The sequence below is a fragment of the Balaenoptera ricei genome, chromosome 1 (assembly GCF_028023285.1).
Source record: "Balaenoptera ricei isolate mBalRic1 chromosome 1, mBalRic1.hap2, whole genome shotgun sequence".
In the NCBI taxonomy this organism is placed as follows: domain Eukaryota; kingdom Metazoa; phylum Chordata; class Mammalia; order Artiodactyla; family Balaenopteridae; genus Balaenoptera; species Balaenoptera ricei.
The window spans coordinates 106,581,125-106,595,736 of record NC_082639.1 but is presented as its reverse complement, the minus strand read 5'-3'; the positions used below and the strand labels follow the sequence as shown (position 1 = coordinate 106,595,736).

Here is a 14,612-nt window from a genome sequence, read left to right as displayed (position 1 = left end):
ACAGTCAGTGTCAGAGTGATGGATGTGATTTTCAAACTGGAGGAAGCAAACCATCAGCCAACAAATGTGAACAATTTCTAGAAGCTGGAAAGGGCGAAGAAGCAGATTCTTCTCTAGAGCCTCCAGAAAGGAATACAACCTTTGACTTTAGCCTGGAGACCCATTTAGAAATTCTGAACTATAGAACTGTAAGGTCATAAATTTCTATTGTTTTAAACATTGTTTAAATTTGTGGCAATTTGATATGGCTGCAATAGTAAACTACTACAATGGGTTAATCAGATTAGACACAATGAAAAGAGAATTAGTGGAATGGAACATAGATCTAAAGAATGCAGTGAAGAAGGACAAAGATGGAAAATACAGTAAGTCCCCTACATATGAACGAGTTCCATTCTGAGAGTGTATTCGTAAGTCCAATTTGTTCATAAGTCCAACAAAGTTAGCCTAGGTACCCAACTAACCCAATCTGTTATATAGTACTGTACTGTAATAGGTTTATAATACTTTTCACACAAATAATACATAAAAAACAAACACAAAAAATAGAGAAAACATTTTTAATCTTACAGTACACTACTTTGAAAAGTACAGTAGTACAGTATAACAGCTGGCATACAAGGGCACATTCACATCTTTGAAAGTTCACAACTTGAAGGTTTGTATGTAGGGGACTTACTGTATGAAAGAAGAGAATAGGGACAATGGGTGAGATGTAATAGTCAATTCGCTGGAAATTCAATGGGTGAAATTTTCTAAAATTTATGAAATATATTAAAACTTAAGTTTCAGGAAGCAATGATTCCCAAACAGGGAATAAATAAATGAAAAGAAATCCCCATGTAAACATATCATAGTAAAACTTCAGGGCACCAAAGACTAAGAGAAGATCTTAAAGTAGACATACAGGAAAAACAAATATAAATAAAAAAACAGAAAAACAAAAATAAAACCAATGAACCAGATAAACTTCAAGGAATAAAATTTATACTGAGAACAAATTTCTCAATAGCAAATGGAAGGGTAAAAATAGTAGAATAATATCTTCAAATTGCTGAAAGAAAATAACCTAGAATTGTTTACTTGGTTAAAATATCACTTAAAAATTAGAACAAAACAGACATTCTCAGGCAAATGAATACCGAAACACCAGGCCCACAACACTTTACAAAAAATTTCTACCAAATAACCCAGAAGGTCATTCCCTTTTTGCATATATACATTCTTCCAGAGGATAGATAAAGAGGTGGTGTCTCTGATTCATTTCATGGGGCCAGTATAACCTTAATAAAACAAAGCCAATACAAGCAAGGAAAATGGTAGGCTATTCTTACTCATGAACATAAGTATAAAAATTCTAAATAACATAAAAACAAATCAAATCTGGCAATGTGTATGGGCTAATTCGGTTAAACTGACTTTGTATTTAACAGATTAGTATTAAAAATCTATTCTCATAACTTAGCAAGTAAAAGAACTTAAGACTTATCTGCCTACTGAGTGCATTGTCCTACATATTTTAAAATGATTTTTTCCTCTACTTTTTACAATTATCTTGTCCAAATGTAATTTGACATCAATTTTTTGGTGACTCATCTTTAGTAAATCTTCCAAAAATGTCAACTTTTTCTACACATTTTATCAGTTTATCTGACACTTCTGGCATATAACAGGTGGGAACAAAGGTGCTGATTCTCAGCTAATACTCACTGTACAAGAGCACTACTTGTTAACAATGAAAAACTTCCACACCAGTTAGTAAAGAGGAATTCTCTACTTACTTAGAATACAAGTTGGAAAGTGACATCAGCATGTGGCAGCATAAGATATTCCTCCTTTTTAATCCTCCTCTTCAATCAACAAATTGGACATCCATAACGAACAAGGGCGCCGCAGTGAGGGTTTCCAGATCTTGCACCTTTCCCCGGGGATCCAAGGGGAAACTCGCCCACCAGTTCAGCCAGTAGCAGACAGACATACCTCCATACAAACTGTGGAACCAGCAGAGCCAGTGAGACTTCCTGGACGCCTCTTGCTACTGTTGAGCAAGAATTAGGTGAGTGCTGAAGTGGCTAGGTACTCACCCACAAGAGAGAACCTGCAGAGTCCAGCCCTCCTGAAGGGAGAATACAATACACCGCTGGAGAAAAAGGAAAAAAAATACAATTGGCCTTTGAACAACATGGGGGTTAGGGGCACCCACCCTCTGTGCAGTTGAAAACCTGCATAGAACTTATAGTCAGCCCTCCATACACTCGTGGTTCCTCTGTATCTACAGTTACACATCCATGGATTCAACAACCTCAGATCATGTAGTACTGTTGTATTTACTATTAAAATAATCCACATATGAGTAAGTGGACCCACATAGTTGAAACTCGTGTTTGAGTCAACTGTGTTTGAGTGTGGTCACAAGGGAAGCAGGAAGAGAAACTTTCCCAGTGCTACCCCCACCAGAAGGCCCTGATTGGGGCTGATTTATCAAGCAGAGGAGACACCTCTCAATCACCTGGCTCTTGTGGCAGTGGGTCTTACATTCAGGGGTCCCATAGGACTGTAACAAATGGAGAAAGAGTTCTTAACCAGCTGCCACTAAGATGAACCCACCATCTTCCTGTGAAAGGGGCCAATTAGCTTATCTTCACAGCTGTGGCCTTAGGGGCAATCTTCTAATTAAACACATTAGTAGAAAGAAGGAACTAAAGACTGGAGTGGAAATAAATAGAGACTAAAAAGAAAATAAAAAAGATGAATGAAACTAAGAGCTTTTTAAAAAAAAAAATAAACAAAAGAGAAAAACTTAGACTCACCAAAAAAAGAGAACTCAAGTGCAATTACAAAGAACAAGGATATATTACAAATGATAATCACATAAATACAAAGGATCATAAGAGAATACTATGAAAAATTACGTGTCAATAAATTGGACAACTTAGAAGAAATGGATAAATTCCTAGAAATGTATATAACCTACCAAGACTGAATTATGAAGAAATAAGACCAACTGCTGGTAAGGGGATTGAATTAGTAATTAAAAACCTCCTAACAAACAAAAGTCCAGTACCTGATAGCTTCACTGGCAAATTCTACCAAACATTTAAAGAAGAATTAACATCAATCTTTCTCAAACTCTTCCAAAAATAGAAGACAAGGGAACACTTTCAAACTCATTTTATGAGGCCAGCACTATCCCGATACCAAAACCAGACAAGGACACCACAAGGAAAGAAAATTATAGGCCAATATCCCTGATTAACATAGATGCAAAAATCCTCAATGAAATATTAGCAAAACAAATTCAATAATACATTAAAAGAATCTTATACAATGATCAAGTGGGATTTATCCCAGGGAATGTAAGAACAATTGAATTGTAGATGTTGAATCAATGTGATACACCATATTAACAAAATGAAGGGTAAAAACCATATGATCATCTCAATAGACGCAGAAAATTCATGTGACAAAATTCAAATCTATTCATGATAAGAACTCTCAACAAAGTGGGCATGGGGGAACATACCTCAACATAAAAAAGCCACATATGATAAGCCCACAGCTAACATCAATTTCAGTGTTTAAAAGCTGAAAGCTTTTCCACTAAGGTAAGGAGCTAGACAAGGATGCCCAATTTGCCACTTTTATTCAACATAATATTGGAAGTCTTTGCCAGAGTGTGTAAGCAAGAAAAAGAAATAAAAGGCATCCAAACTGGAAAAGAAAAAGTAAAACTGTCTCTATTTGCAGATGACATAATCTTATATACAGAAAACCCTAAAGACTCCACCAAAACACAGTTAAAACTAATAAATTAAGTTGCAGGATACAAAAATTAATATACAAAAATCTATTGCATTTCTATACACTGATAACAACTCTCAGAAAAGAGGAATAAAGAAAACACACCCATTTACAATTGCATCAGAAAGAATAAAATACCTGGGAATAAATTTAACCAAGGAGGTGAAAGACCTGTACAGTGAAAACTATAAGACATTGATGAAAGAAATTGAGGAAGACACAAATAAATGGGAAGATATTCTGTGCTCATGGGTTGGAAAATTTAATATTATTACCATGACTATATTACCCAAAGCAATTTACAGATTCAATGCAATCTGTGTGAAAATTCCAATGACATTTTTCACAGAAATAGAAAAATAATCCTTAAATTTGCATGGAACCACGACTAACTAAATAACTGAATAACTAAAGCAATCATAAGAACAAAGCTGGAAGCATCACACTTCCTGATTTCAAACTATATTACAAATCTATAGTAATCAAAAGAGTATGGGATTGACATAAAAACAGATGCACAGGACAATGGAACAGAATAGAGAGCTCAGAAATACGTATATGGCCAATTAATTTACAACAAAGGAGCCCAAAACATACAAAGGGAAGGGAGAATCTCTTCAGTAAATGGTGCTGAGAAAACTGGGCAGTCACATGCAAAAGAATGAAACTGGACCCCTATCTTACACCATATACTAAAATTGATTCAAAATAGATTAACGACTTGAATAAGACCTAAAATCATAAATCTCCTAGAAAACATAGGTGGTAAGGTCATTGACATCAGTCTTGGCAATGATTTTTTTTGGATTTGGCACAAAAAACAAAGGCAACAAAAGCAAAAATAAATAAGTGGGACTATATGAAATTAAAAACTTCTGTACAGGAAATCATCAACAAAATGAAAAGGAACCTACAGAGTAGGGGAAAGTTTTTGCAAGTCATATATCTGATGAGGGATTTATATCCAAAAAATATTTTAAAAACTCATACAACTCAATAGCAAAGAACCACAAACACTACAATTAAAAAGTAGGCTGAGAAACTGAATGGACAGTTTTCTAAAGAAGACATACAAATGGCTAAGTGGTTGATGCAAAAGTGATCAACATCACTAATCATCAGGGAAATGCAAATCAAAACCACAATTAGATAACACCTCACATCTGTTAGAATGGCTACAGAGATAACAAGTGTTGGAGAGTGTGGAGAACAGGGAACCCTTGTACACTGCTGGTGGGAATGTAAATTGGTGCAGCCACTGTGGAAAACAATATGGAGGTTCCTCAAAAACTTAAAAACAAAATTACCATTTGGCCCAGTGATCCATTTCTGGTTATATTTCCAAATACAAAATATCAAAGAGGAAAAAACGGGAATCTTGACATTTGCAACAACATGGATGGACTGTGAGGGCATTATGGTAAGTGAAATAAGCCTGACAGAGAAAAACTAATACTGCATGTATCACTTATATGTGGAATCTTAAAAGAAAAAGTCAAACTCAGAGAGTAGAAAAATGGAAGCCAGGGATGGAGGCTGGGAGAAATAGGGAGAGGTTGGTAAATGGGTACAAACTTTCAGCTACAAGATGAATAAGGTCTGAAGATCTAATATAAACATGGTGACTATAGTTGATAACACTGTATTATATAATCGAAATTTGCTAAGAGAGTAGAACTTAAATGTTCTCACCAAAAGGAAGAAAAAAAGATAAATATGTGAGGTATTGGTTGTGTTAATTTGGAAGGAATCATTTCATAATGTATGCATGTATCAAATCATCACAATATACCCTTAAAATATCCTACAGTTTTATATATTAATTATACCTCGATAAAGCCAAAATTTAAAAGAAAAAAAAAGAGAATAAATGTTAGTCACCTGGAATAAGCTTAAATATATTAGCTGTCTCAATAGATGGGTGATGGGGAGTTAAATAGAATATACAATTATTTTTGTAGTCCTATATAGAGATAAGTAAATGTAACAAAGAAAAAAAAATCACTGACGAAAAATAGAACCAAAGGTAGATGGTAAATGTAGTAGGCTAAATTACTGGTGTTAACACTTACCCTTTACAGTATCCACATCCTCACACCTGGACTTTGGGTGGCTATATCACCTGCTTGGATCAATGGAATGTGGGTAGAAGTGATAGTCTGCCATTCTGAGCCTCAGTCTTGAGGCCTCAATTGTTTATAGTTGCCCTCTTGCCCTATGCTATCACCATGTGATCTTCCAATGAGTAGCTGTAATACTGTTAGCCTGTACCTTAGTGGAATACATGTGAAGCAAAGCTATCTCTGGCTGACTTGCAGAACTTAGTGAGAGGCAGGGCTCCCTCAGCTAAAGCAGAGGACTTGCAGATCCACGAGTGAAATAAATGCTTATTGCTGTAGAAAACTTAGAGTGTTTGGTTGTTTGTTATACATCAAAAATTAACTAATACAAACAATGAGAAAACAGCCATTTCATTTTAACAATTGAGATAGTAGGTATGATGAAAATGAAATATCTAGCTCTCTCATAAACTTGATCCCAGAATCATAACATGGTTTGCACATACTTGGAAATAAGTCAACTAACATTTGGGTTGTCACCCAGCAAGAACTGCACAGGTGCCAAACAACACTGTATTAAATGGCAAACTACTTCCCTTTTATAATAAAATAATAATATATGGAAATTTGCCAAGGAAATATTATTTGCCAAGGAAATACTAAGAGCAAGAATCAGAATTGGCAAATGTTAATTTTAAACAAAATAAAGTTCAAGAGAAAGCATCAAAGAAAATTACATCACACCGAGAAAAGGTATAAGAAAAATATAACTGTCATTAACTGTTTTGTACTTACAACTATAGTTTTAAATGGTTTCTCTTGCTATATCTATCTATCTAGATATATATCATAGATTTATGTGTCAATTATGCTTCAATAAAGCCAAAATTTAAAAAAAGAAAAGAGAAACTTAAGTCACATGAAATAAGATTAACTATACCAAATTATATATATAGCATAAATTGAGGTAATTTTCTCTGTACTAACATATCGAAGGGGGAAAAAAGGATGAGATTATCACCATAGATGCCACAAAAGTCTTTAACAAACTTCACTAATCATTCTGATTTTTTAAAATACTCAAATTAGGAATTGATGGATACAGCCTAAACATGATAAAATATATATACCTTACTCCTACAGCCAATATTTTACTAAATGGGAAAACACTAAAGCCATTTCTAATAAGGTCAAGAACCAAGAAAGATACCTATTATCTCCTCTACTATTTAACATTGTCCTGGAGGTTTTAGCCAATGTAACTAGAAAGAGAAAACAGAGATATAAGAATTGGAAAGATGATGTAAGACTATCTATGTTAAAAGGTGATATGAGAGTTTAACTAAATAATCAATTATAAACTCAGGCAATTAAAAAAATAAAAACCCTCAGTAAAGTAGCAATATATAAAATTTTAACATACAAATTCAACAGTCTTCATATATACAAATGATATATAATTAGAAAACATCAAGGAAGAAGAACACATTTAAAATTCCAATGAAAATAAACCTATATACTAGAAACTACAAAACACTGATAAAGGAAATTGAATATGATTTAAAGAAATGGAAACATATCCCATGCTCTTGGATTAGAAGAATTAATATTGTAAAATGGCCATACTACCCAAAGCAATCTACAGATTTAATGCAATCCCTATCAAAATACCCATGACATTTTTCGCAGAACTAGAACAAATAATCCTAAAATTTATATGGAAACATAAAAGACCCAGAATTGCCAAAGCAATCCTGAGGAAAAGGAACAAAGCTAGAGGCATAACCCACCCAGACTTCAGACATACCACAAAGCTACAGTAATCAAAACAGCATGGTTTTGGCACAAAAACAGACATATAAATCAATGGGACAGAACAGAGAGCCCAGAAATAAACCCACACACCTACGGTCAATTAATCTTTGACAAAGGAGGCAAGAATATACAATGGGGAAATGACAATCTCTTCAGCAAGTGATGTTGGGAAAGCTGGACAGCCTCATGTAAATCAATGAAGTTAGAACACACCCTCATGCCACACACAAAAATAAACTCAAAATGGCTTAAAGACTTATACATAAAACATGACACCATAACACTCTTAGAAAAGAACATATACAAAACACTATAGGGCATAAATTGTACCAAAGTTTTCTTAGGTCAGTCTACCAAGGCAATAGAAATAAAAGCAAATATAAACAAGTGGACCTAATCAAACTTAAAAGCTTTTGCACAGCAAAGGAAACCATAAACAAAACAAAAGGATAACCTATGGACTGGGAGAAAATATTTGCAAACGATGTGACTGACAAGGGCTTAATTTCCAAAATATACAAACAGCTCATACAACTCAATATCAAAAACAAACAATTCAATCAAAAAATGAGCAGAAGACCTAAATAGACATTTCTCCAAAGAAGACAACAGATGGCCAACAGGTACATGAAAAGATGCTCGACATCACTAAATTAGAGAAATGCAAATCAAAACCACAATGAGTTATCTCCTCACACCAGTCAGAATAGCCATCATCAAAAAGTTTACAAATAATAAATGCTGGAGAGGATGTGGAGAAAAGAGAACCCCCCTACAGTGCTGGTGGGAATGTAACTTGGTGCAGCCACTATGGAAAACAGCATGGAGATTCCTTACAAACTAAAAATAGAGTTACCATATGATCCAGCAATCCCACTCCTGGGCATAGATACAGAAAAGATGAAAACTCTAATTTGAAAAGATACACACATCCCAGTGTTCACTGAGGCACTATTTACAATAGCCAATACATGGAAAAAAGCCCAAGTGCCCATCAACAGATGAGTCGTTCAGGAAGATGTAATATATATATCACACAATGTAATATTACTCAGCCATAAAAAAGAATGAAATATTACCATTTGCAGGAACAGAGATGGACCTAGAGACTATCCTACTAAATGAAGTAAGTCAGACACAGAAAGACAAATATTATATGATATCACTTATATGTGGAAAAATATTTATATGTAAAAACTAATACAAATGAATCTATATATAAAAGAGAAGCGGAGTTACAGACAGGAAACAAACTTATGGTTACTAAAGGGGAAAGGGAGAGAGGGGAGAGATAAATTAGGAGTATGGGATTAACATATAAAAACTACTATACATAAAGTAGATAAGCAACAAGGATTTATTGTATAGCACAGGGAACAATATCCAATATGCTGTAATAACCTATGATGGAAAATTATTTGAAAAAAATAATATATATATATATATAACTGAATCACTTTGCTCTAACCTGAAACTAACACAATATTGTAATCAACTATACTTTAATAAAAAATAAAATAAAATTGCAACAATAAAAATAAAATATTCAAGAATAAAATCAACATGAAATGAGTAAAACCTATACAAGGAAAACTTTAAAATACCCCTGGGGACTTCCCTGGTGGTGTAGTGGTTAAGAATCCACCTGCCAATGCAGGGGACACGGGTTCGATCCCTGGTCCAGTAAGATCCCACATCCTGCGGAGCAAATAAGCCCGTGCACCACAGCTACTGAGCCTGCGCTCTAAAGCCTGCAAGCCACAACTACTGAGCTCACATACCACAACTACTGAAGCATGTGTGCCTAGAGCCCATGCTCCGCAACAAGAGAAGCCACCGCAATGAGAAGCCCGCACACCGCAACGAAGAGTAGCCCTCACTTACTGCAACTAGAGAAAGCCTGCATGCAGCAACGAAGACCCAATGCAGTCAAAAATAAATTAAATAAATAAATTTTTAAAAATCAGGGTAGAAATGACAAAAAATGGACAAAAGATATGAGCAGACAATTAACCAGAATTTTATTATACTTCACTTATGATTAGTGAAACTCAAAACTCCGCTTATAAGTCATTTCTCATTTATCAGATTGGCAAAAATTCAAATGTTTGACAAAAAGCTTTTTTAGAGAGGTATAACTAAATAGGCACTATTATTATATTGATAGTGGGAATACAAATTCCCCTATAGGGGAATAGCTAACAAAACTACATATTCATTTACTCTTTGACCCATTAATCCCACTTATATAAATTTACCCTGAAGATCTACGTCTACTAAGAAAAGATAAATACACATGATCTATTTGAGCATTATTTTTAATTGCAAAACACTGAAGCTACCTAAATATTCATACCTAGGATACGGGCTGGAAAATTATGGCACAACCACACAATGGAGTAATATGCAGCTGTAAAATTTTTAAAAGCTGGTTCAACTAGTGAAGCAGAATGAGCTGAGGGGTTGCTGAACTGGAGCAACTGAGTTCTTTCCACACCCAAGACTGGGAAAGCTTAAGGAAAGGAGGATAGAGAGGCTTCTTCATTGTAATTCCACTGGAACCAGACAACACCCTGCCTCACTGAGCCACAGGAACAGAGGCTCATGCTTTCTACTTGTGAATCCTCCATCACCTAAGGCAGATGAACACAAGCTAGTTTAAGGAGACAAGAGAGGGGCTTCCCTGGTGGCACAGTGGTTAAGAATCCGCCTGCCAATGCAAGGGACACGGGTTTGAGCCCTAGTCCAGGAAGATCCCACATGCCACGGAGCAGCTAAGCCCATGCGCCACAACTACTGAGCCTGCGCTCTAGAGCCCACAAGCCACAACTACTGAGACCTCATGCCAGAACTACTGAAGCCCGTGCACCTAGAGGCCATGCTCCACAACAAAGAGAAGCCACTGCAATGAGAAACCCGCGCACCACAACGAAGAGTGGCCCCTGCTCGCCACAACTAGAGAAAGCCCACGCGCAACAACGAAGACCCAATGCAGCCATAAATAAATAAATCTGTGACTCTTTTAAAAAAAACTGGACAAAATATAGAAAAAAAGTCTTCAGACATTGGACAATAGGAAGCTCTGAACTGTGACCCCTAAAAGAAAACAGACAAGGTGAATCCTACCACACCTAAGCTTTCTTCTTGCAGACAATTTCTGGAATATGGCACAGGGAAGGAACGACGACAACAACAACAAAAAAGTGCGGGAAACTTGCTGAGTTAAAGAAAATAAACACAATTCAAGAAATCTTGAATTTTTGCACAGAGTAAATGAGGAGGGAGACACGCAGAGAAGTTACTGAAATATACATAATGCGCCCCATGAATCAATAGTTGAATATAAATCTGTGTATGGTAGGGTAAACCTCCATGAGGCTGGGAAAGAACAGATTCCAGGCAAAGAACAGTGACTAGGAAGAAGACAAATAATTCCTAGAGATCACACTGTGCTGGAGATCATTACAGCCAGAGTGGAAAAATGGAGAAATCTCACTGAGTATATAGGGCACCCAATAGAGACATCAAAAAGGCCATGCCTTAGAAGTGGGTCCAAGTCAGCCCTCGAGCAAAGACTACTATAGACTTGCCCTGAATGAATTTTAAAACAAGCCTCAAAAGAATCATACTGAACACAAGTAACTTAACTTCTGGGGAAAATAAAGTTCAACAGTCTTTAAAAACAAAATTCAGTAACCAACAATGTATAATTCACAATGTCCAGCTTCTAATAAAAAGTATTATACATAGGACAGGAAAATATGACCCATAACCAGGAGAAAAATCAGACAACAGAAACAAACTCAGAAATGAAAGAGATGATGGAGTTAGGCAAAAATCTTAAAACATATAATTATGCTTATATGTTCAAAAATGAAAAGAAATATGAGCATAAGAAGGAGAGAAATGGAAGATATAAGTATAAATGGAACTCCTAGAGATGACAAAATATCAGAAATAGAAATATTACTGGATATGGTTAATAGCAGATTAGAGACTGCAGAAGAAATTTTCATTAAACTTGAAGACATAGAAAAAGAATTTATCCAAAATGAATCAAAGAGAAAAAAAGACTGAAAAAAAAGTTTTAGTGACTTGTGGGATGATGGTAAGTAATATAGTATATCCGAAATTGTTGTCTCAAAAAGAGATGAGAGACTGGGGTAGAAAAATATTTGAAGAAATAAAGGCTCAACATTTTCTAACTTTTTGGAAAAGTATAAACACACAGAATGAAGACTCTCAATGAACTCTTGAGCAAAATAAACCCAAAACTCCAATAGCTATTTTCACTATAGAAAACGTTCTCTCCTTCCTACAAAAGACCATGTCTGCGTGTGCATGTTTCATACTAAGCACTTCTTTTCCTGGGAAATCACAAAAGCCATCCTTTCACTCCAAAGTGAATTGGAGAGTGAACTGGCCCCTGAAGGGGGAGTGGTAGGATCCGGCCACTGGGTGTGCAGTGGCTTTGAGCAGAGATATGACCACGGGAGGTGGTGGGAAGCTTTTCCTCTAACCTGGTGGCCCCAGATGCTCCTCCAGACCTCAGCGCGTCCCCTCAGCTCATCCTCGTGACAGGCTCTCAGCGTGCTCCCGGCTTCTGTCACCACTCAGCACTCTCTCCAGCCTGTTAGCCACGAGCAGGGCCTGATAATGGAGTCTCACTTTGATTGTGGTATTTTGGCCTCCAGGTGAAATCCCTAAGGGCTCTGCCATGCACCCCAGTCCTGTGACCCTTGCCTTCCAGGAGCCATGCAAGAAGCGAAGCCACCAGAGGTCCTTAAAACAGCAGGGAGGGTGGGCCTGCCCCCCTTCTTCACAGCTCCCTGTCTGCTGAGGAGGATCTGGGCCCCACTCCTCCACACCTGCTGGAGGGTCTGGAAGGAGTCAGAGATGTGGCCTGGTGGGGCAGGGCGAAAGGCAGGGGGCCTCTCCTGCAGTTGTTGAGGAACAACCAGCCAAGGTCCACCGGGCCCAGCACTAAGCAAAACAGGCATCGTTGATAGAGGACCTTGTGGCACTGCTTCTGAACGCCCCAGGGGCTTGGGAACCAGCAACAGCACATTTCTCGCCTCATCCTCCGAGGGTCAACTCGGGGGAAACGGGACCTGCTTCCTAGCGATGGAGCATGTGGTCCCCACGCTGGAGCTCCACGGCAGATCGAAAAGCTCAGGACTGAGCAGCGGTGCCCCGCAGGACAGTGTCGGCAGGGGCCCGACGACCTGACCCGGGGCCAGCGCGGCTGGGTCACAGTCAGGCTGGGCGTCGGTCTACACTGCAGCACCTGAGTTCTTTGAATCCACGTGGTGAGAGCAGTGATCCCCAGATGCCGTCTCGTGCTTAGCCTAGACCTCCCATTTCTATGCTTTTATGATCTCCAAGAAGTGTACTGACCTCACTCTAAATACACTGTCCGATTTTGTCATCCTAACTTCTCTCTGGGACTTGGGGGCCACTGGCCACACCAAGCCTGTTGAAAGTCTTGTGTAAATGAACCAGTGATCATTTTTAAGTGACATGTGAGCGGCCCCCAGTTGTGCCAAAGCCTAGTCTGTGTCTTCACAGTGCTTTCGAATGTGTGTATGTGTGAATAAATGTATGATTATATATTTATACATGCTGCTATAGCGATACGTTAAAGGCCAACATAACTGGTGGACAGGGTCAGTGAGAGGAAATGAAACAATCTTTTCGGTGGCTATTAAAGCAAAATGTGTGTAAAGAAATAAGGTTTTCTTCCCCTACTTTGTTTCTAATTTCTGCACGCGTCCCTAGGCTGAGTGGGGAAGAATAGGAAAGACAAACTGTCAGGAAGAGCTCACCTCGCTGTCCAACGCTTGAAGTCTAACTTTAAAAGAATGATTATTTACCCTCTTGACATTTTGTAACAATCCCCTTATCTAAAAATATTAAAGGGCAGTTCTTACAATTAGAGTGCCTCAGAATCAGCTGTGGAGATTACAGAAGCTCCTTCCTGGGTTCCAACCCCCAGAGGTTTCGTTGGTGTGGGGCCCTAGAGTCTGCATTTTTCACGTACACACAAACCACATGTTTCTGATGCGGGTGGGCTGCGGATCCCAGTTGAAAACCTGTTGTTCTGTAAGACTGATTCGAACCTATAAATAAGTTTGTTTTCCTTTAATTAAGAATCCTTAATTGAAAAAGTGGATAAGTCACACCACAAATTGACATAAAGATCTCAAAGCATTCCTTGGGAAAAGTCCTTAGTTACGTTCTTTTGCTTTCCAGCATTAAAACCAAGCACTTGCTCCACAATTATTTCCTAGTAACAGTTGAAAAATTAAAACAAACAACAACATGAACAAAAAAACTCACGGACTTCCCTGGCGGTCCAGGGTTTAGACTGTGAGCTTCCACTGCAGGGGGCACGGGTTCGATCCGTGGTCGGGGAACTAAGATCCCGCAGGCCCCGCCGGCGTGGCCAAAAAAATAAATAAATAAAATAAAGATAAAAAATAAAATAAAAAATAAAACAACTCAAACATTGTCACCACCGCCGCCACCAGTTACCAAAAGACCCATCAAAAGACTCAGGCCTGGGCTTCCCTGGTGGCGCAGTGGTTGAGAGTCTGCCTGCCAATGCAGGGGACACGGGTTCGAGCCCTGCTCTGGGAAGATCCCACATGCCGCGGAGCAACTGGGCCCGTGAGCCACAACTACTGAGCCTGCGCGTCTGGAGCCTGTGCTCCGCAACAAGAGAGGCCGCAATGGTGAGAGGCCCGCGCATCGCGATGAGGAGTGGCCCCCACTTGCCGCAGCTGGAGAAGGCCCTCGCACAGAAACGAAGACCCAACACAGCCAAAAATAAATAATAAATAAAAAATAACAAATAAATTTAAAAAAAAAAAAAAGAACTTAATGTTTGTGACAAAAATCTTTAAAAAAAAAAAAAAAAGACTCAGGCCTGAGGTA

The 14,612-nt window shown here is 37.9% G+C and overlaps 1 protein-coding gene across 1 annotated transcript in view; it reads right to left on the bottom strand.

Annotated features, from left to right (window-relative positions):
• Positions 1 to 13,769, bottom strand: part of LOC132369469 (flavin-containing monooxygenase 5-like) — a 72,626-nt gene extending 58,857 nt beyond the window's left edge. The window contains exons 1-3 of the mRNA XM_059929197.1: positions 12,197 to 13,769; positions 2,085 to 2,140; positions 1,782 to 1,991 (exon numbers count right to left, since the gene is read on the bottom strand). The gene's annotated coding sequence lies outside the window, so the exon portion shown is untranslated. The remainder of the gene's footprint in view (positions 1 to 1,781; positions 1,992 to 2,084; positions 2,141 to 12,196) is intronic.
• Positions 13,770 to 14,612: the final 843 nt, after the last annotated feature.